Source organism: Solanum pennellii, chromosome 12 (genome assembly GCF_001406875.1).
Source record: "Solanum pennellii chromosome 12, SPENNV200".
In the NCBI taxonomy this organism is placed as follows: domain Eukaryota; kingdom Viridiplantae; phylum Streptophyta; class Magnoliopsida; order Solanales; family Solanaceae; genus Solanum; species Solanum pennellii.
Window position 1 is genome coordinate 20,896,411 of NC_028648.1, and position 22,773 is coordinate 20,919,183.

At 34.4% G+C, this 22,773-nt stretch overlaps 2 pseudogenes; both read right to left on the reverse strand.

Moving 5' to 3' along the window:
• Positions 1 to 374: 374 nt before the first annotated feature.
• On the reverse strand, positions 375 to 1,086 carry LOC114075269 (annotated as a pseudogene).
• LOC114075270 lies at positions 1,086 to 3,005 on the reverse strand (annotated as a pseudogene).
• Between the last annotated feature and the right edge of the window lie 19,768 nt (positions 3,006 to 22,773).

Genomic DNA, 22,773 nt, shown 5'->3' on the forward strand with positions numbered 1-22,773 from the left:
ACGGAAAAAACAGCTGTAATGAATAATAAACAAGGTAGAAATCTCGTGTGAAATAAACATAATCTCAAAACTTATAACATGGTTAATGCAGACAGTAATTTTGCATTGTCTAGAAACAGATCTTGTGTATTTCCATCCCTATCTGAATCTTGCCCAATCCCCCAAACAATTCAGACGATAATGCAGACAGAGATGCTGGCTTTACTTTTTTTCCAGATAGTTAGACCTTGTGTATTTAATATGGAATGCATAGTTCAATTGAATCGCCTTTGTATAAACCACAATAGAATGTATGAGATAGAATAGTAATCTGGTGATCTAACTATCCCTTATGACATACAATCAGAAGAATAAATAAAACATTCAGCTATATATTAAAGAGGCATCCCTGCAGGAACTTGAACTGGGAAGTCTTGAATCTCATCAATTCATGGATTTTTCTCCAGATCCTTAGGATTAATAGTTCTTAGAGCATGCCAAACAACACTATTATATTTGGAACCTGAGCCAAAACCTATTTGTCACACTCTATCACCCCTTTTAATCATCCCTTTGGCCTCAGAGTATGATAATTCATGCCATAGTGAGCTACTTGATATGTTTGCGAATCGGTAAAGTGTAATTCTTCAAGGATTCATATGCCAATTTTTGAGCTCGAGATTCGTTTCCATTTTATCCAACACTACTCTTTTTCCTCAATGAATAGAGGAATGTTCAAAGCCAGCTTTTAATCAGGTATATATCGCCTCTTGAAAATATTATTCATTTTAAAAATCTTTCTAACAATGGGAACAAAATTTTGGTAAGACATATGAAGTACCAATGATCCTAGAGTTTTTATATTACATTTTAGAGTTTCTCCAACTACAATTATTAAGGATTTCGGAAGTGATATGAAGAGTTTAGTACCCACCAATTTAGTGAAGATGAAAATATGTGCAAGTATTAGGCATGCAAGGCCTTTTGCGTTAACTTTTAAACATTAGTTATTGAAATTTCAACTAGTCCTCTGTTTTTGTTCTTTGGCTTCTTTTCAACTAATGAAAAAACGTTAGCACCTTCTGGTCTTTTCTGTTAACCTTGCATTAACATATATCTCTGCTACCCACCCATATCTTTGCTCTTTCATTTGTAGCTTCCTATCAAAGTACTAGATATAAAAATGATGATTATAATACGACAGTTTGTACATTTCATTATATCAGCATTCAATGTTTCTCTTGGACTATATTATCATGTTGGCAAATACAACAGAATTATCCATACCAGTGCAGTGGTGGTTATGATGGGTATTGATGTAGAACTATTATCTCATGAATTAAAAGCCTTCATATAATAAAATAAAGTAGGGTATATTCTTACTTACTTGGTCAGAAGAAAAACTGTTGTCATCCATTTGAAACATGTGATACTGTAGGTGGTAGATCTGATTGTTGAGAATAAAAAATTGTTTCATATTATCTTCTAAGGTAGAAAAGCGGTCATTCAAGGATTTGTTTTCCTCATTCAAGGATTTGATTTCTTCATTCAAGAATTTGTTATCTTCTCCAATTGAACGTAGCGCAGGCAAAGGTTACGCTTTTGAAGAAGTTCCACCTTTCATATCTTACGCCTTCACTCCACCCCCAAATCCAATTACATGGCTACGAGTTTGTAGTCAACAACATTTTTGTACAATCTCTATACTAGATAGAGGTGGATCTTCTTGAACTATTTCCTCAAATTCAGCCTAAAAATATATAAAATGACATTTTCTATCAAAAGACATAACAATTCAAAGCTATTAACTTATTGAATTTACCAAGCGTACATATTTTTCATTTGCTTCAGGTTCAACAAACTTGTTATCTTTCTTACTAGTCTCTAAGAAAATAGTCGCCAAATCTGGTGGTTTGGCATAGTTCCAATCCTTTACCTCAAAGCCAAACACGTCAAATAACACAAACTTCATAAATCCTTCATCAAGGAAAATATTTTGTAACATTAACTTTTGATAAATAATATCTTGGATAGGTTTGCTACATATATGATAAAGCATCTTCAACTTAGATCTATTTGTTGCATTCCTTATGGTTTTGCCTGCATTTATTAAACAATATGCTTAATTAGAATATTTATAATAAAATTATTGATACAGAAGGCATCTCATGAATAAAAATCTTCAAAGTTGTTTCCTAGTAATAAACATAAGCAACATACATACCTGAAAACTTTCAGAAGTAAAATGATCATTTACTAACAATTCCCATTCTTTTTTGTCTAATCCACTTGAAATAATTTTGATACACTGTTGAATGGGATCATTCTTGACATATTTTGATTGTAAGTGTCCTCTCCACTTGTTTGATAACTCATTCATCCCTCCTAAGATATTATCAGGATGATCATTCATGTCAATAGCCTCAAATTTGTTCTATAAAAATAGAGACATGAGTTGAGTTATTACCAACAGATAAGAATCAGGAAAGTAAAAAAATTAAAAATATATGTTCTTCTAGTAAAATAAGCAGTAGTACTGAAGAAAATAAGAGAAAAATATTCGGAAACTTCGTCAGATAAACTTTTTTTAGTATCCTTATTCATTTAGGATGTTACTTGTATAAAGATTGAGGATAACTTTTCTCGCTTTTTGGAACACTTCTCATTTAACTATTAAGAAATAAACAGAGCATAACAAATAACGCAATACAAGGTAGAGGGATGAAATCGCAAAACTGAAAAAAAAATCAAAACATATGTTAACGAAAGATTTGAATGGAGTTAAAGTTTGTTACCTCAACAGCTGCCCACATGTGACATAACTTTTATGGCTTAATATCACTCCATGAGGTTACTCCCAATTGACAAATATTTCGATCACGAACAATTTTTCCTAAATGCCTCGAAAATAATTTTGTATTTGTTACAGCAGTTCGATTATTGTATAATGTTACTTTAAGATTTTCTCCATTTTCAAGTGAATGAACTTCTCTGCACATGTTGCTCCCTCGAACTCTTCTTACCATTGTAGAATTAGATGAACCTACATTGCATAATATTGTAAGAACTATGCAATCAAATTCAACATTATGAATTAATAAGAAATCTATTGAAACTTACATTTTTTTTGTTGTTTGAGAGTGTTCCATAACCTTGTCAATAGTTTTCATATACTTTTTCTCAAGAATCATTAGATCCAACCTAAGATTCACAAGTCATGTTGTTGTTATAGTTTATTCCCATTCCTTGACTAGTCAAAGAAGTAGAGCTTTTAGGTCCTTCTCCTCGCCAAATTCTTATAGAACCTTGACAAATTCAATCATATTACCAATACTTTAGCATAGTGTTTCGGTGATGAAGAAGCTGAAAAAAATTTACAAGTACTTGCTGAGGGTATTAGATTTATAAGTACAAAAAAATATAGCGTAATAGAGAATTTTTACATTAATAAAAAGAAGAGAAAAATATATGGATTCAGCCATGAAATAAGAGCGTAAGGAAATGAAAATAGTTCATAGTTATTACATACAAACTTGAACTTTTATTTAAAATTATAACAGACGTTTCAAAAAATAATACTTATCTAGACTTGATGTGTGTATTACTTACCTACATTAGTCGATGCATAAGTTGAGGGTTAGTTTTCTTGATTTCTTGTTCAAAATCGATGGAGTTCTGAGGTATCGTTGGCATTCCTTTACTAGTAAACAAATCAGAGTTTGCAATTCCTTGTCCTCGGCCCTTCCCTACACAACATGAAGAAAACAAATAATCTTACCAATACTTTATTCTATTTGAGAGCTTGAAACTCTAAGAAATATGAAAACAAGTTTCAGCATATCAAGTAATTTTCATTCTCTTCTTTAACTAGAAGTTTAAGACGGAAATGATGGTTGCTATTTGGGGAGCTACGATGTGCTACATCTGGAAAGTAAGGAACTAAAAATATTACAGATAAACATGAACTTTAATTTGAAAAGGAGGAAGATTTTCACAAATATTACTTGTCTAGACTTCTTGGTGTATTTCTTACGGATATTAGTCAATGCATGAACTAAGGGGTTAATTTGTTTTTTCTGTTTATCAAGATCAATAGAGTTCTTAGATATTGTTTTCACTCCTTTACTAGTAAACAAAGTAGAGTTTGTATGTTTTTGTCCTCCTTCCTTCCCTACACAACATGGAGAAAACAAAGCATATTATCAATACTATAGAAGATTTTTTTAGATCAATCACTCTTGGTTGGCAAATTTCTTACTTGTTTAAATTTCTTGTATGTACTGATTAACCAGATCACTAGATTGAGAAACAGAACTCTTAGTTGGTAAATTTGTTCTCTCAGCCAAAGATTTAAGCCATCTTCCTCATCCCTTTCCAATAGCACCAGACGTGACAAAGGTATATCTGATAGTACTCTTCATCGATGAGTCATCCTCATTTTTAGTCTTCAATGGATTCATCTTGAATCTACAAAAAGATCCAAAATTAGAAAAAATAAAATTTGGAAAATGTAGGCATAAAAGAAATCACGTCATCGTAAAGTGTAATAGTTAATGCATTGATTCACAAAAATGTACTTCGACTCATTAGCTATTTTATGTTTCTTTTTTTAAAGGATTTCCTAAATCTACAGTATGATCATCCATTTGTTCAACAATCTCGTAGGAATCACGAGGTTAAGTCTTCCTCACTACTTGCCAACCTTTATTGTAATTATCATTAGCATAAAATACTTGAGTTGCATGGTCCTCTAAAACAAATGGCTCATTTGTATTGAGGAATCTGTCCGGATTAACACTCATGAAATCATACTCATCTTTCTTAACCCCTTTTATTTTATCATGCACATCATAACAATTACAATGAAATAAAGTTACTCTTCTATCCATGACAAATTGCAACTTAATCACATCTGTTAAAACTACATAGTAATGAAGGTTCTCACTATCTTTATCATACCCCCCAATACAACAACACCACAATTTTGAGTCCTTAACCTTTTATCATAATCTTTTACATGAAATCTGTATCCATTAACAACGTGACCATTAGAATGCGTCGAATAGCGGGTAGGACCGCGTGAAAGCGAGAGAAGATCTTCCATGATATGACTAGAATCTCCTTTATGCAATTGTGCAACCTAATATAAAAATTAAGATGTTACATTAGAATGACTATTACAATATTATTATATTAAATTTTATGTTTATTTATTACTCACCCTATCTTTAAACCATTCAATAAATTGTCGATTCCATTCTACATTAGACAAGTGATTAGCATTCTCATGAGTTCGTGCAGAATCCCTACAAAAATGAAGTTAACCATTAAATATACAAAAATATATAATTCTATGTAAATAATAATGAGAATATATGAAGTAAATCTCTATACTCTAGCTATGGTAAGACTTCATCACATTTCTTCAATATGGCTATGTGTGCTTGTTCTAGTTAATCTGCATCAAGTACAAATGGAGTTTTAGCTCCCAATGTTTTTCCTTGTTGATAGAATAATGATCAACCTACATTAGATTGCTTTACACACCCACCAAAATTTATTTAAGTATGACTAAATTTTGTGTCAATTCTATGTTGATACCTTGAACATAAGGTCATACATTCATTTGCAATGTAGCCTTCTGCAATACAACCTTCTAGAACATGCCCTATTACCAATGAAAGATTTTAGAAAATATAACCATCGTTCAACAAGATACATCCATTGATAATGAATAGATCCAACAATCTTACCTTCACTAGCTAAAAGAATAGGTAAATGAACCATGACATCAAAAAATGAAGGAGGGAAGATCTTTTCTAACTTGCAAAATGTAATGGGAATTTGAGCTTCAATATGTTCAAAGTTATCAATTCTCAAATCCTTTGATCAAAGAATTAGAAAAATAAAGATAGATACATAAGAGGTTCACAAACTTCTTTGGACAACATACCATGGAGTGCAAGAGAGAGTAGATGTTGTAGAAAAACATGAAAATAATGACTTTTCAACCAAGATATCTTATGATCTTTCAGGTTCACACATTGAGAAATATTAGATGAAAATCCATCAGGAACCTTTAGATTCTTTAGGAAAAGGCATAATTTATGCTTATCTTCGGGAGACAATGTACAACATGCATTTGGAACTTCAATTTTCTCCCCCTTTTTTATAGGGTGCAATTCTTGCCTAATGTTCATTTCTTGCAAATCTAACCGAGTATAAATTGTGTCCTTGGTCATTCCTTTTACTTCATGATATACCCCATAATATTATCACATATATTTTTTTCAATATGCATAACATCCAAATTATATTTAAACAATATACTCTTCAAATATTGAAGTCCAAAAAGATACTTTTTGTTCTTCAAATTATCCTTTCGATTTTCATGTGATATCTTCTACTTTTTCTTTGGATCCTTTGATAATTGTAGCCCTTCAAGATCCTGCACTTGATCAAATATCTCAATGCCTGATCGCATTTGTGGTGGGGGGTCTTTTCTCCTCTGTACCATCAAATGACTTATTCTTATTCCTCCATTTGTGATTGATTATGAGGAAGGTAACGCTGATAACCCATATAACACTCCTTCTTAATATTAGTATATCGAGTTGATAAAGTGTATTTATTGCAACATGGACATAACAATTTTCCATTTGTACTCCATCCAGATAGATTTTCGTATGCTGGAAGTCATTGATGGTCCATAACAAAGAAGCATGAAACTTAAATTTTTTTTGTAGCTAATGCATCATAGGTCTCAATACCAACTTCTCATAATTTTTTAAATTCCTCTATTAAAGACTGAAGATATGTATCTATTGTATCTCCGGGCCATTTGGACCAGGAATAAGCATTGAAAAAATAAAATTTTCTTGTTTCATGGCCTTACCAAGGTGGTAAATTATAAGGAATAAGCACCACTGTCCAAATGCGATGTGAGGTTTTTGAATTTTGGAATGCCTGAAATCCATCATTAGCAACTCCATGTCGAACATTACGAGGCTCAGCCGCAAATGAAGGATGAAGTTCATCAAATGACTTCCATTCCATTAAATCGGCTGGGTGTCTCATTATTCCATCATCAACTCTTTTATCGTTATGCCATGTCATATGAATAGATGTCTTTGTATACATAAACAACCTTTGAAGTCTAGGATTTAAAGGATAATAGCGTAAGCTCTTTGATGCTATCTTTTTTACTTTTTTATGCCTTGCTTCCTCGCTATGTGTACCTATCTTCCAAATAGATGCCTGACAAACTTTGCAAGAATCGGGTTGACTAACTTCTTTCACATATAACATGCAATCATTAGTACAAACATCAATTTTGTTGTAAGAAAGGCTGAGTTCTTTAATTATTTTCTTTGCCTCATAATGTGAGTCTTGCAAATGGGCTCCATCCGGCAACAACTCTTCTTTCAACATTTCAAAAACATTGTAAACGACGCATTACTCTAACAACCCATACTTTTGATGTGAAGCAATTTAATCAATGAGGACAGCTTTGAAGCTTTGGAAATTTGATATAGAGGCTGCTTGAAATCCATCAATAAGCTGTAAAATATTTTTGCTTCAACATTTGGTTCCTCCTCAAGCAAAACATCACCATAACTGTGTGTAGTTCGTCCATCAGGATTATGATATAAATCCCTCAACTATTCTTCTACTTCATCCTAACTATCACATTCATCTACTTCATCACCATCTTCAGATTCAAATTTAAATTTAGATTCTTACAATGGCTCACCCAAAATTTCTCCATGGTGATACCAAAAAGTATAATTCTTAATAATTCCAAACACTTGCAAATGTGTCTCAACTGGTTTACGAGTTCCTAAAGTTATATTGCAATATTTAACACATGGGCATCCTGTTTCATATTCTTCTCTTGATTTTTGGAAAACCATAATCCAAAAACTTTTGCACGCCTACTAAATAGGTTTCATCGAGCCGATGATCAACTAATTGTATCCATTGCTTACCAGGAGCCATAACATTTAAAAGTACATAAAAGTTATATTAAAAACGATGATGGAGAAAAAACTATTAAGATCCATACAACCTGCCATAACTAGAGGCGCAAAATAGAGATGTGTGTTATGATTCATACACGATAGTTAAAACGTATACCATTTTGTTTAAAGGTATTATTCCTGGTTTTCAGTTTAACTCATCATATTGGAGAACTATCATGATGGAAAAGGAAGGAGATTACAGCCGTCACGTGATTTTACAAGAATCCTTGGCATAAAATATTATTTGAGTTACATAATGAAAACAATTATATGTGTTATCAGAACAGTTTGAACAGCATCAGAACACAAGCATGTGATTCTGCTTCAGAGTTGAGCCAACAGTAGAACTAATCTCTTATTATATCTATTTTCATAAAAATATAATACTTACTAATCAATCTCACAGGCATTACAGCCTAACACTGCAAACAACTTTTACAGAACGAAACCTCAAAATAAGCAGGTTTAACAGAGGAATGATGGGAAAGATCATTTACAATCTCGTGTTTAAGATTCAGATATTACTACTAATTTTACTATATATTTGTTGGGGACTTTGTAGGATTTCACAGTTGCATGTTTCAGAAGATATTCAAGGCCAACTATACCGCAATCAATCGAGTTAAGGTTGTATAGATAGAGAAATATGGCACATAACAGTGCAATTGAGTTGTTAGAATTGTGGATGAAAGTGATCAGGTTAGCACGATGCCTTAGATTAACTGAAAGTTTTACTCCATTTGGCATAGACACTTCAATTCTTTAGCTAACAAGAATAATGTTGGAGGCGAAATTCAACTGTAATTCTGATCAAGATCACTAGAGTATAAACCATGATATGACGATTACATTTATGCCAATTGATAAGGAGCCATCCTACGTAGTGACATATATAAAACTGGTATGTTATTCATGAAACAGTAAGTTTGTTAAAATTTTATATGGAATCTATAAAAAATATAAATCTTGAGAAAACTTCTAGGGAAAACTTTGGGAGAAAACTTTTAGGGAAAACTTTTACTGTTCCTAGTGATCAATACCAGGTTGCCTAATCAATGAGATAGAATATAACTTTTCAAAATCAAATTATTTATTAAAACAACAATCTAATAATCTTAGCCTCCCACTAATCTTATAATAGAAAAGAGACCAAATTTTGATATTATTAAGATATTTATTGATACAAAAAGAGAAAGAACAAAAAGAGTAGCTTGAATACAACGATGCAAAAAGTTACATCAATAAATCATATAAAGAAACAGAATAACTCGATTAGAAGATGAACCAATCTGGAATTCTTTTATGAAAAAAGTTGGACAGAGCATCAGTAATATAAAAAAAAAAGATTATGACTAAGCAACACTGATATAAAGAAAAAACAATTAGCGTAGAAGACATCAATAAAACATAAAAACAATAAAATCTATCAGAAAATAATCAACCTGAAATTCTTTTTCGAGAAAAGTTGTGGTAGAACGATAAAGACAAACGATAAGAGCAGAGCATCAATGATACAAAGAAAATGAAACAATTAGTGTACAGAAACGTCAAGAAGAGATAGATAGTCAAGATTACGATCGATCTCAAACTAGGGAAACTTTTAGGACGAGCTGCAATTTTGAGTAGAAAAAGATTGTCTATGCGCAACTGTGGTCTTTACGTTTGACTAACGTATGAAATTTTTCCGCATAAAGTTTTGTCAAAAGTGTTTTTTTTTAATTTCAATATTTAAGTAGAAAAATATTGGTGAAATTTTCTCCCGCTCCAGGTCCTCAATAGAATTTGGGGCCGGTGAATTAATCTTTCAGTGACTAGATTCGGTACCTTCTCAATAAACCATGAAATATCCCAAATTGGTTTTGGGCTGAGGCAGTCAGTACCTCTGTATATTTGCTGAACAGATTGCCTACTAAGGACTTGCAGGACATGACTCCATATGAAGCTTGGTGTGAGAACAAACCATGAATACACCATCTAAGAATCTTTGGGTGTATATGTTATTATCGAGTTCCAGGAACAAAAATGAGTAAGCTGTATAACAAGGATCATAATGGTATATTTATAGGCTATAGTTCATCCAAAGGTTACAGGATTTTCTCTTTGAAATCAGACAAACTAATTGTCAGCCGAGATGTGATGTTTGATGAAGCAGCTGCTTGGGATTGGACAAATCAGAAGACCTCTTATTCTGATTCATTTTCAATAGAGCAGCCTCAACTTTCAGAAGATGAACTAGTAGTTGATGTATAGTTAGGGGAACTCGATCCTTAAAAGATGTCTATCAGCGGTGTAACTTGGTTAGCTCTGAACCAAAAAGCTATGCTGAAGCACAAGACACTCTGGCATGGAGGAGAGATATACAAGAAGAACTAGACATGATCGAGAAGAATGAAACCTGGCATCTTGTTGACAAACCTAGAAATTGCAAGGCAATTGGTGTAAAATGGATTTTCAAGACAAAACTTAATCTTGATGGAACAATTTGCAAACAAAAGGCTTGATTGGTCGTGATGGGATATTCACAACAATATGGTGTAGATTACAAGGAAACATTTGCTCCTGTAGCAAGATATGACACAATAAAGCTTATTCTTGCATTTGTATCTCATAGTTCCTGCAGATTCATAAACATGATGTCAAATTATCTTTCATGAATTGTTTGCTTGCTGAAGAGATCTATGTAGAGAAACCTGATGGTTTCTCAACAGCTGGAAAAGAGGAACAAGTTTATTACTTAACAAAGGCCTTGTATGGCCTAAAACAAGCCCCAAGGGCATGGTATGAGAGGATGGACAATCATCTCATCCAACTTGGCCTTAGTAGAAGTCAAAGTGAAGCTACTTTGTATGTGAAAGTCAATGCTGCAGGTGAGTCCTTAATTGGCTCAATTTATGTGGATGACATGCTTCTGACAGGAAGAAAAATTGAACTAGTCCAAAGGTTGAAGAATGAAATGGAGAAAATCTTTGAAATGACTGATCTTGGAATCACGATTTACTTTCTCGGAATGGAAGTGTTGCAGTCCAGTGATGGAATTTTCATATGCCAGTAGAAATACATTTCGGATATTCTAAACAGGTTTAAAATGCAAGACTGCAAACCTGGGAGTACTCCAACATCTACAGGTGTGAAGCTTGGAAAGCATTAGGATTTCGAAAATGTGGATGATAGTATGTATAGAAGCTTAATTGGCAGTCTTCTATATCTAACAGCAACAAGGCCTAACATTCTATTTTTTGTTAGTTTTCCCTCTAGGTTCATCCATTCACCTAGAGACATACACCTCACAACTACTAAAAGAGTGTTAAGGTATATTAAACAAACTAGTAAGTTTGGATTTTTTTTCCAACATATGCCGAAGTAACTATGAACCTGATCGGGTACTCTGCTAGTGATTGGGGTGGTGGAGTTGATTATTTCATAAGCACATCTGAATATCTTTTCTGTTTAGGGACAAGTTGTTTTTGTTCGAGCTCTAGAAAACAAGAAACTACAGCTCAATCAACAGTAGAAGCTGAGTACATAGCTGTTGCATCTGCTGTGAGTCAAGCTATCTGGCTAAGGAAGATGATGAAGGACTTAGGCCATGAACAAACAGAAGCTACCAAGATCATGTGTGACAACAGTTCAGCAATTTCAATCGCAAAAAATCCAGTCTTTCTTGGTCGAACTAAACATATCAAGATCAAGTTTCATTTTATCAGAGAAGTCCAACAATCTAATGAATTGTTGCTTGTTCATTGTTCATCTTAGAACCATCTAGTTGACATTTTCACCAAGTCATTACCAAAGGAAAGGTTGGAAGATCTGAGGCAAAGAATTGGTGTTTGCCAAAAAAATGCCAAGGAGGAGTGTTAGACAATTGGCATTTTTCAGCTTATTATTAATATTACTGTTTTTTACTTATTTCAATTTAGTGCTTCCTATTTTCTAGCTAGACCTAGTCAACTTTAGTTGCTCAACTTTCTGAAGTTAGTGGCCCCATTATGGCTGTTAGTGTCCCCCTTTTATGGTAGTTAGTGGTACATGTTCTTATTTTAGTTTAAATGTTTATGTTTTTTTCTTTGTATAAATTCAGACTTTTGCAGATTAATATACATATGGAATTTCATAAGTTCACTCTATTCTTATTTTTTCAAATCAGTTTCTTGAGTTTTTTTGTTCTAACAAAACCTTCATTTTCAAGAGGCTTGAAGCTCCAAGGAAGAAGACCAAGTTCTGCATGTTTTCTTCACCAAATTCGTGGGTTTCTTCATATTAAGGTATGGTAGTAATCCTTGAACCTTATTTATTTCAAGGAGCCATTTCAAAGAGATCTCAAAATGGATTTCAGCTTCAAACTTCTTTAATCCTTGGGTCTTCACATGAAAATGTTTTAATGATTAAAATGAGTTGCTCTTTGTTTTAAATGATTATTTTAATTTCAAAAATCCAATGGAATTATGTCTATTCTTTTTACCAACTTTTAGCTTACAAATTGTGCTTAATGAGAATAATTAGATAATGTTAAAGTTGTTGTTTCTTGGTGGTGTCGTTGAGGATTAGCTACTTCCCAAAGGATTATTATATAATTATTTTTTGGATAAATTCTGGATAGATGGTGAAATGTGTGATGAATGGTTAGTTCTCTACTTTTTTTAATCCTTATTGTGAAATGCTCTTGAGTGGTATATTCAACCTTTGGTGGCGGTGTTAAGTTGAAGTATATGAAGTTATATGTGTATTGAGAATAGCCTTGAAGGCATGATATGTGAAGTGAAGTGATGATTTATATTTGTATATGCATGTTATGTTCTAGGAGGTTGAAATGAGTATCTTGAAAGGTTAATATCTAAATCAAGTATGTATTTGATATGTAAAGTATGATAATGTGTGAATTTTGATGAATGTTTTTATGAGCATGTCAAGAAGTTAATGTTGTGAATAACAACTATTATGTGAAAGGTGTGCTCACACAATCCTGAATGCATGATTGAAGTCAATAAAAGAAAATGGGGAATCGTAGGCTAGAAACTATTTGTGAGTATAGATAAAGTGTCTAGACCATCCTTACTATTTCTATGTATGAAAAAGAGGGAGTTTAGGGTGAATACTCTTCGTGAGTTGAGATGTAGTGCTTAGTAGCAACCTTATTATTTCCGATGAGCATTCCAAAGATAGGTTGGAAGTTTGATACCCATCATGAGTTGAGATGTGGTGTTCAATAGTTACTTTTTAACCTAAAGTCTATGAATGTTTAAGACTCCACGGGGGAGTTATGCTTAGCACCGAAAGGATTTGAAGAAAACGTGGATACACTTCGTGAGTAGAGTTGTTGTATCCATTATACCTCTTGAGATGGGTGCTCCTCGCTAGTAGAGAATGAGTTACTTAGTATAAATCTTCTAATCCCTTAACTATGTGCCCGCGTAGTTGTAACTATTAGAAAATCCACGTAAATTTTATTTATTATTACATTACCTTGGGCAAGTAGGGATCCCTCATCTTGTAAGGGTAGTAACGGGATTCCATGTGAAGCTCTCATGGTCTATGTCTTATCAAAGCTATCCCCCACAAATGTATGTAAATGAACTAAGTCTTCTTAAGGGTTTACTACTTAAGGTAGGAGGTGGAATGGGACTCCATTGTACAAGTAGACATTTTGAGAGGGGCCTTCTTGTGTCCTTATATGAAATTTATGAATGGGTCATTACATGATGTAAATGAAAGTATTATGCCTTATGTCTAATGTTAAAGAAGCATTTTGAAGTTATGTCTTTATGATGAAGTTATGAATGATGATTGTGGTGTGCTTTATCCATGGGAATACTCATGGAGCACTATGTTTGAGTAGTTGTATGGGATGCTACTTTCACATTTCAATTTGTGTAACTTGCAAGTCCCGTTGGAGGAGGGTGCTTATGTGAAGTCTTTAATGCATGAATGTTCGTCATGTGTCTTTAGTATTGAATGTTGACTTGCTAAATGAATGAAGTATGCTTCTCCTTGGTAGTCTTAAGGATCCCTAGGGTGTTAGTGAAGAAATTGTATGGCCGATCTCTTCATGTCTTACCTAAGTGAGTCTTATGATAACTTCGGATAGGAAGAGTTATGTGCTAAGTGTGTTTACGATAAGTATGTAGTTACATGATAATATGGTAGTTATACCTTATTTGTTAACTGATAGTCTATGCATTGTTTTAATGATTGGTTTATGAAGGTATTATCAAGATAGCATGAATTGTATATTTCAACTAAATTGTCCTTATTTGAATAACATAGCATATGCCATTCTTAGTACAATGTTTGTACTAACCCCATACTTTCTAAACTCTATAAGTATAGGTTGGAGGCAAGTTGAAAGTTAGAAGGCAAGCTTGGGAATCGACATTCCCAAGGATAAGTATGTCCTCATATATTCGAGCGCATAGTCTATGTTTCTTTAATTCTTCTTTAAGACTATTATTAGACTATTTATGTATTTCTTTCAATGTAAAGGGTCGTGTGCCTAGTATACTAAAGGTATGTATTAAAGATTGGTTCGGGACGACGGGACTTATTCCTTAGCTTTTACAAAAGATGTTTCTTATTATTATAATCTTGTAAATTTTTTTAATTCAGCACTACTTTTCATATCTTAAGTAATGAATGATAGCTAAGAGGCTTGTGCAAGACCTCCTTTGTCACATACGGGTGTACCCCCTAGAGATAACCGGTGGCGGCGTCCTTTTGAAGGACTAAGACTAGCCTCTTATTTTCATATCATTACATTCATAGGTTGAAAAATGCGGAAAAAATTAAAACTTTCGTTATCACTACTTGGAAGTTTACATAGATCTCTATATACACATATTATATATTCATATCGAATATACATAGACCCTTCATATAGGAAGGTTACATAGCCTTTTACTTTTATTGCACATACATATATTAAAATATAGAAACAGTCTTAATGATTGTCCCATCGCATACCATCTAAACGGATATCAAAATATCGGCATAGCCCATACATCAATTCAACAGGACCATGTAAAGGTCATACCATAGTACAACATTCAACTAAAAGAAAAGGAATGATAGAGTCAATAAGCCTATAACAAAAATACAAATCTAGAAAATTGCATTTTTCTCGAAGGTTGAGGACCTACCTTACTTGGATGAAAGGAAGAATCCAAGCCTTCAACAATATCTCCTTCCAAACTCTTCTACAACTGGAACCTAAAACATTTGGGACAAGGGAAGAAAATGTGGTTATTACTCTACATGTACTAAGTCTAACATCTTATGCACATACACAAGAAAAAAAATGCTAAATAGGACTTTTTAGTCAAAAGATACCATTTTACCCATTTAGTGAGTTAATGGAAAGTCATGTTAGTCATATCAATCAACCAACCTATTTACTATCTCAACAAGAAATAGTTATCCCAAAATACTTGAAACCATTATTTTCTACAACCCTAACATCATGAAATCATATCACAAGAATGAATTAGAGTTAAACACACCATAATGAGCAAGACAACTACTCAGAAGTTCTTATCAAATAAACAAGTGCAATGACCAAGCAAAGCCCCATAATCTTACTGAATAAAGTATCCTCAACAAGAAAACATGACCAATGTCCAACTTTACATATCATAGCATTTAGGCATGCATTTCATCATCTATTATCATTATAACCCAAGGAATATTCATAAATAAACTAATCAACATATAGTATCAACAATGTGCCATGGTCATCATATAAACATCATATATTGTCATAACATAAACATGCATAAGAACCTCTTCCTAAGACCCCCCTCAAGGATAACTAGTGCAATGTCTAGCTAGAGTCCCATACCCCTACCTAGACTAACCTAGACCCCTTAGGTTATCCAAGTTAGAGTTCAAGTCCTCTAATTCATTTTACCTTTTAGGAACATCTTGCCCTAACTGTCATAGACCACATGAGCTTGTGTGGAATCTGGTGTCATAAGACCCTACATCGAAAGAAGGCGAACTACTTGCCAAGGTAGTACGAAAACATAAAAGATAGCAACTACGTTGATCAACTAGCTAGTATTTCTATGGGGGAAACATAGTTCATGAACTAGGAGATTTAGTTGGGACCCCCTTTATGCGCCATGCATTATACTCTCCAATCTCGAGATTATGTAATGTTCCTAGCTTCCCTATGTGGGAAAGGACACTCCTCTATCTAGTTCACTTGGTCCTACGATAGAGTCCCTTTTTTAAATGTATCTATGCATTTAGTTATCAATCATAGTTTAATTTAGGCCATAAAGTCTACCCCTTGTATAATCATCATCATCAATAACTCAATAAAAATTGTATTAGTAATTGTCCTTTCATAACAATTCATGTAAGTGAGGTTATTACAGTAGAATTTCATAAAATATTAAGGCACATTCATAGTTTTCACCATCCTTATTTCACATACACCTTAATCAACCTCACGACATAGTCAAGACATTTCAATTCAACATCATACCACCCTATAATCTTACAATAAGGCATACTCCAATGTAATATCATGACTTAACAACAATTAATCACAATTGGAAGTAAAGACAGAGATTCTAAGACTTACCACGTCTTTCTCATAGTCTATCATCAACGTCTTACCATTAACCCATAACTCAACACAACTTGGGCGTAACGTCATCACAGAATGATCACCAGTAGAATAACAATGCCAATTGAATCTACATAACACATTTAATTTTTAGATCACAACTTGAGACAAGGTACATATGCTAATTTCACATTATAATTCATAGCTTAAATCACATCTCAAGAACAAGCCTGATAAACCTGTAATTCATCTTAATTTTATAATAATAACACCAAAGGATAGTAATCAAATGAACAACCAAACACAACTAAATGATCACAAGACAATATAGGTTAAGATTACTACCTAGGTTTAGGGATAGAGGATAATATTCTTCAATTTAGAAAAAACCATTAACAATTACCATAAAAAAGGTGCATTACATGTTAATCTACTCAATATAACCCGAAGAATTCATTAACAACTCAATCCATAACTGCAATTTCGTAATTGAATGAAACCCATAAGCAAACTCAACTTTTTGAAATGTATTTTAAAGGAACCCTCTGAGGAAAGAATCTCAAATGTGAATAGAATCCATACACTTAATGTTTTGTTGTGAATTAAAGATGAATCCACACTTTTTCAGCCCCCAAATCACCTCCCAAGGTAAGCTTCTATGGCGTCTTCAAATTAGAGAGAGAAAGATGAGAGAATAAACAGAGTTTTTTTTAGAGTTTTCTTTAGGTAATGAGGGTTGAGGGTATTTATAGTGGGGCTTAATTAACTTAATTAGTCTCCCTTTAACCCCAAACTAACCCCTAAACCACTTAATTAATTAAATAAAATCATTTAAAATTTAAATGTGAAAGTCGACCGTCACAAAGGAGACCCCGATCGACGGTCCCTTTTTGTGTCGAAGGACAACCCCCCTCCGTCCTGCACTCCGTCTTCTCGATCAGAGACTTTTCCAGCAAGGGCTTCCTCCAATTTGTGTGAGTGTGTGATGAAGGTGGAATCGACGCCCCCTCGATCCATACACAGACTGTAGCCTTCACAACTTCAATCCTTCAATGATTCCAGAGACTGTGCATATGAAGGGACATTCTCCATAAGGCTAAGTTTAGGACGACGGTTGCATCGACGCCCCGTCGATCCACACATGGTGCGTCTTCTGTCCCATTGATTCACATTGCCAGGAAGTATTGCATAAAACTACTGGGTCCTCCTCAAGGGCCACTCGTTGGTTCTTGGGGAGCCATACCTGGATGTTTCAACCATGGAATAACTCAAACAACTATTAGCTACCTTTCCACAAATTTTCGTACATTTACGACTCCTAAAAGTTACTCAAAAAGCCCAAGTCACACTAACATCCCTTTGAACCAACTTCCCTGACGTTTTGGACGTTTTTATTCTTAAACCTCCTAAATGACCTATACTCATTAAGAATGGAGTTAGAAACAATGTTTAGACTCTATGACACCTATGTTAGGCTTAACAATGAGTCTTGGATTTCCAAGGTGTTACATTATCCCCCTCTTAGGAACTTTAGTCCCCAAAACGACACTAAAACATTTTTGAAGGAAGGAAAATACTGAAGATTGGAAACCCAACAAATTAACGATATCAAATCAATATTAATCATGTCATTTCAACAGGGCAAATATCAAAACTCATATTACCACACATAAGGATCAAAACACTTTATCAGTAGGCATTTCCCTCTCACAACACTTATGAGATCAACATATATTACATCATTAAATTAGCACAATGTTCAAGTTAACAACATTCTACCTATCATTTCATAAAGGCTCAACATATATTACATGATTCAATTAGAACAAAGTTCAACTTAACAACATGCTACCAATCATTTCATAAAGACTCGCCATGTCAAAATGCACAACATAACTCAAAACAAGCAAAAAGCAAAATTTCAAGTTTTTAATAGCAATACAACAATAACTTTGCTGTAAGGTCTTTCAAAAAGGCATAATGTGCAAAACTTCACCCAAAATGTAAAGAATAATCAATTTCTAATCATATTTATACTAATAAAAGGAATGACTACCCTTAATTCTCACAAAGATTAGGGTACCGGGACTTCATTTTGGCCTCGGCCTCCCATGTTGCACCCTCAACTAGATGATTTTTCCATAAAACCTTTACAGAAACCACCTCTTTATTCCTCAACATCTTGCCTGGCCTATCAAGAATTTGAACCATACCTTCCTCATAAGAGAGGTTATCCTTTAAACCAAGACCCTCAGTAGGAAGAATGGACTCGGGATCACCGACACAATTTTTCAACATAGAAACATGGAAAACCGAATGTACCGAACCCAATTCACTAAGATGTTTCAATTCATAGTAAACCTTAACAACCCTTTGCAAGATTTTATAGGGACTCACATAACGAGGACTCAATTTTCTTTTTTTCCAAATCTAACCACCCCTTTTATTGGTGAAATCTTCAAATACACTTTATCACCTTCTTCAAACTCCGAATCCCTTCTCCTATTATCGGCATAAGACTTTTGCCGACAATAGGCCGTTTCAAAGTTGTTCCTTATGATATGAACCTTTTACAAAGTCTTATAAATCATCTAGTGATGATGAAGTTATGGATCACTCACTTGAAACCGTCCAATAGGAGACCTACACCTCCTACCATACAACGCTTCATAGGGAGCCATGGAAATTGTTGAATGAAAACTATTATTATAGGAAAACTCCACCAAAGGTAAATGCCTATCCCAAGTATGTTTAAAATCAATAATTCACACTCTAATCATATCTTAAAGGATTTGTATTGTACGCTTCTCTTGACCATCAATTTGGGGATGAAAAGTGGTGTTCAACTTTAGCATAGTATCTAGACCTTTTTGGAACGACCTCCAAAACTATAGATGTGAATTGTGCGCCCCGATCCGATATGATCGATAATTGAATGCCATGGCTGCAGACAATCTCATCTAGGAAGATTTACATAATCCTCCGCCGAATATGAATATTTTGCAGGAATAAAGGGAACGGACTTGGTCAATCGATCCACATTCACCCATATGGAATCAAAGGACTTTCGGGTCCGAGGTAAACCTACTAAAAAGTCCATATTGATGTCTTCCACCTTCCAAGTAGGAATTTTGATCTCTTGTAGTAAGCCACCCGACTTAAGGTGTTCGGCCTTTACTTGTTGGAAATTTAGACACTTAGCGACAAACTCTGTTATGTCCCTTTTTATCCCTTCCCACCATAATATCTCCCTTAGGTCATGATACATTTTTGTCGACCCTATTTGAATTGACTAGAGGGAACCATGTGGTTCTTCAAGGATCCGATCCCTCAACCCATCTAATTCGGGAACACATAATCTCCCTTGGTACCTGAACACACCATTCCCCATAAGGAGAATGATTCATTCAACTTGTCGAGAACCGATTCTTTCAACTCTATTAAGGCTAAATCAAAATGTTATTTGGAATTTACCTCAACCACTAAATATGACTTGGATTTACGATGATCTATGGCACCCCTATCGGGAGAACTCTCCGACCTCACCCCAACCTAGCTAATCTATGTACTTCCCTTGATATGTCTATTTTTGTTTCGTAAAGATGGGATACACTACCCATAGTCATCTGGCATAAGGCATCCGCAACTACAATAGCCTTTCGTGGGTGATAAAGGACACTCATTTCAGAATCTTTTAACAACTTTAGGCACTTTCTTTGTCAAAGATTCAAATCCTTTTCGGTAAACACATATTGGAGACTCTTATGATCGGTAAAAACATCAAATAAAAACTATTCAAATAAGTCTCCAAATTTTTAAAGCAAACTCCATGGCCGCTAATTTAAGGTAATGAGTGGGGTAATTTCTCTCATGTACCTTTAGTTACCTAGTGGAATAAGCTATCACCTTCACATATTGCATAAGCACAAACCCCGAAGCCACTCGAGATGCGTCACAATACACCACAAAACCCTTTGTACTCTCCGGTAAGGTCAACACTGAAGCGGAAGTAAGCCTATCTTTCAACAATTGGAATCTCTTCTCATATGACTTTGAACACTAAAAATTTTTACTCTTTTGGGTCAATCTTGTAAAAGGAGATGCAGTGGACGTAAATCTATCCACAAACCTTCGATAGTAACTCGCTAAATCCAATAAACTTATTATGTTAGTCAGAGTCAATGTTCTAGGAAATCTTTTCACTAGTTCCTTTTTTCTTGGATCTACATCAATTCCCTCAGTAGAGATGATGTGCCCAAGAAAAGTCACCGACCTCAACTAAAACTGACACTTACTATATTTGGCATACAATTGATGTTCTTTAAGGGTTTGCAATACTTCCCTCAAATGACCCATATGATAATCCTCAATCTTCGAATATACCAAGATATTGTCAATAAATACAATGACAGTTGAATCAAGGTAATTTAAAATACTCTATTCACTAGGGCCATAAATGCCGCCGGAGCATTAGTGAGATCGAAAGACATGACCAAGAACTCAAAATGCCCATACCTAGTTTGAAAAGACATCTTTGGTATATCCTCCCCTCTCACCCTAAGTTGATGATGCCCCAACCTCAAATCAATCTTCGAGAAGTAACTCGCCCCTTGGAGTTTTATAAAGAAGTCATCAATCTAAGGGAGAGGGTAGTTATTCTCAATGGTGACCTTGTTGAGTTAGCGACAATCAATACACATTATCAAGGACCTATCTTTATTCTTCACAAACAAAATCGGAGCACCCCAAATGGAAATACTAGGCCTTATAAATCCCTTATTTATTGAATCCTTGAGTTGAGCCTTCATCTCTTTCAACTCGGCCGGAGCAATCCGATAAGAAGGAGTTGATTTGGTATTGTTATCTGATAGCAAATCAATGCCAAAGTCAATTTCCCGTTCTAGAGGAATACCTAGAAGGTCATTAGGGAAGACCTGCGGAAACTCACTCACTACGGGTACCAACTCAATGGAGGAACTTCAATGTCTAGATCTTCGACTCTTACAATATGATTAAAACACCCCTTTGAGATAATTTTGCATGCTTTTAGAGAAGAAGTAATACGACCTCTACAAATATAATTTCCCCCATTGCACTCAACAACGGGTTCTTTTGAGAAGTTAAGCCTCATCACTCTTGTCCTACAATCAATGGGCGCAAAACATGCATGCAACCAATTCATACCCAATGTAATATCATAATCAAACATATCAAGTTGTACTAGAATAACATAAGAAACTCCATTGGGCAACATTATAGGACAACTTCTGTACACCCTTTTTTCCACAACCGTCTCACCCACATGAATAGACACTAAAAAAGGTTCATGCAAAATATCAGGTAAAATATCAAAATTTTTAGCTACTAGAGGTGTATCCAATGATAAAGTATCATAGTGATCAAGCAAGGCATATACATAAAGATAGAAAACTTTCAACATACAAGTTACCACATCGGGAGAGGTCTCTTGCTCACCCCTAGATCGGAGAGCATGAAAGCGGTTCATCTTTGTAGAATCACTAAAACCACTTGCTTGAGCTTGGAAACTACCCTTGTGTTCACTTCATGTTTGGACAATATCTCATCTTGTGACCACTGTTGCCACAACTAAAGCAATTCTCCGTACCCTTAAACAAATCACCATGGTGCTTTTTACCATACTTTCATCAATTTGGCTATTCATTTGGTTAATTACTACCTTTTCTCTTCTTGAATTTAGGGTTATCCACCCTATCACCACTAGATCTTTGGAATTAGGAAGGGACTTGATAGAAACCCGCTTCTTAAATTTAGGCTTGTCTTGAATTACAAGCATATTCTTTAAATAACCTCCATCAAATGACCTTACCCTCTTAGCATCTATACTTTTTCGCTTATCCCTTAACTCCTCAATCCTTTTTGCATACACCATAAGATGGGAAATATTCATGTTGTCATGTATCATGGCCGATTGGCACTCCTCTTTAAGTCCTCCAACACCGCCGTTACAAATGGCTCATTTGGTCTGTAGGATTGGAGACCAAAGAAGGAGCATATTCGGACAACTTAACGAATTCCAAAGAGTACTCATGGACACTCTTCCCTCCTTGGCAAAGATTGATGAACTCAGTCACTTTCTCCTCACTAATCTATCTAGGGAAGAACTAATCTAGAAAATCCGCCTTAAACATCACGAAAGTCACCGGAACACCCCTCAAAGTCCTATTATCC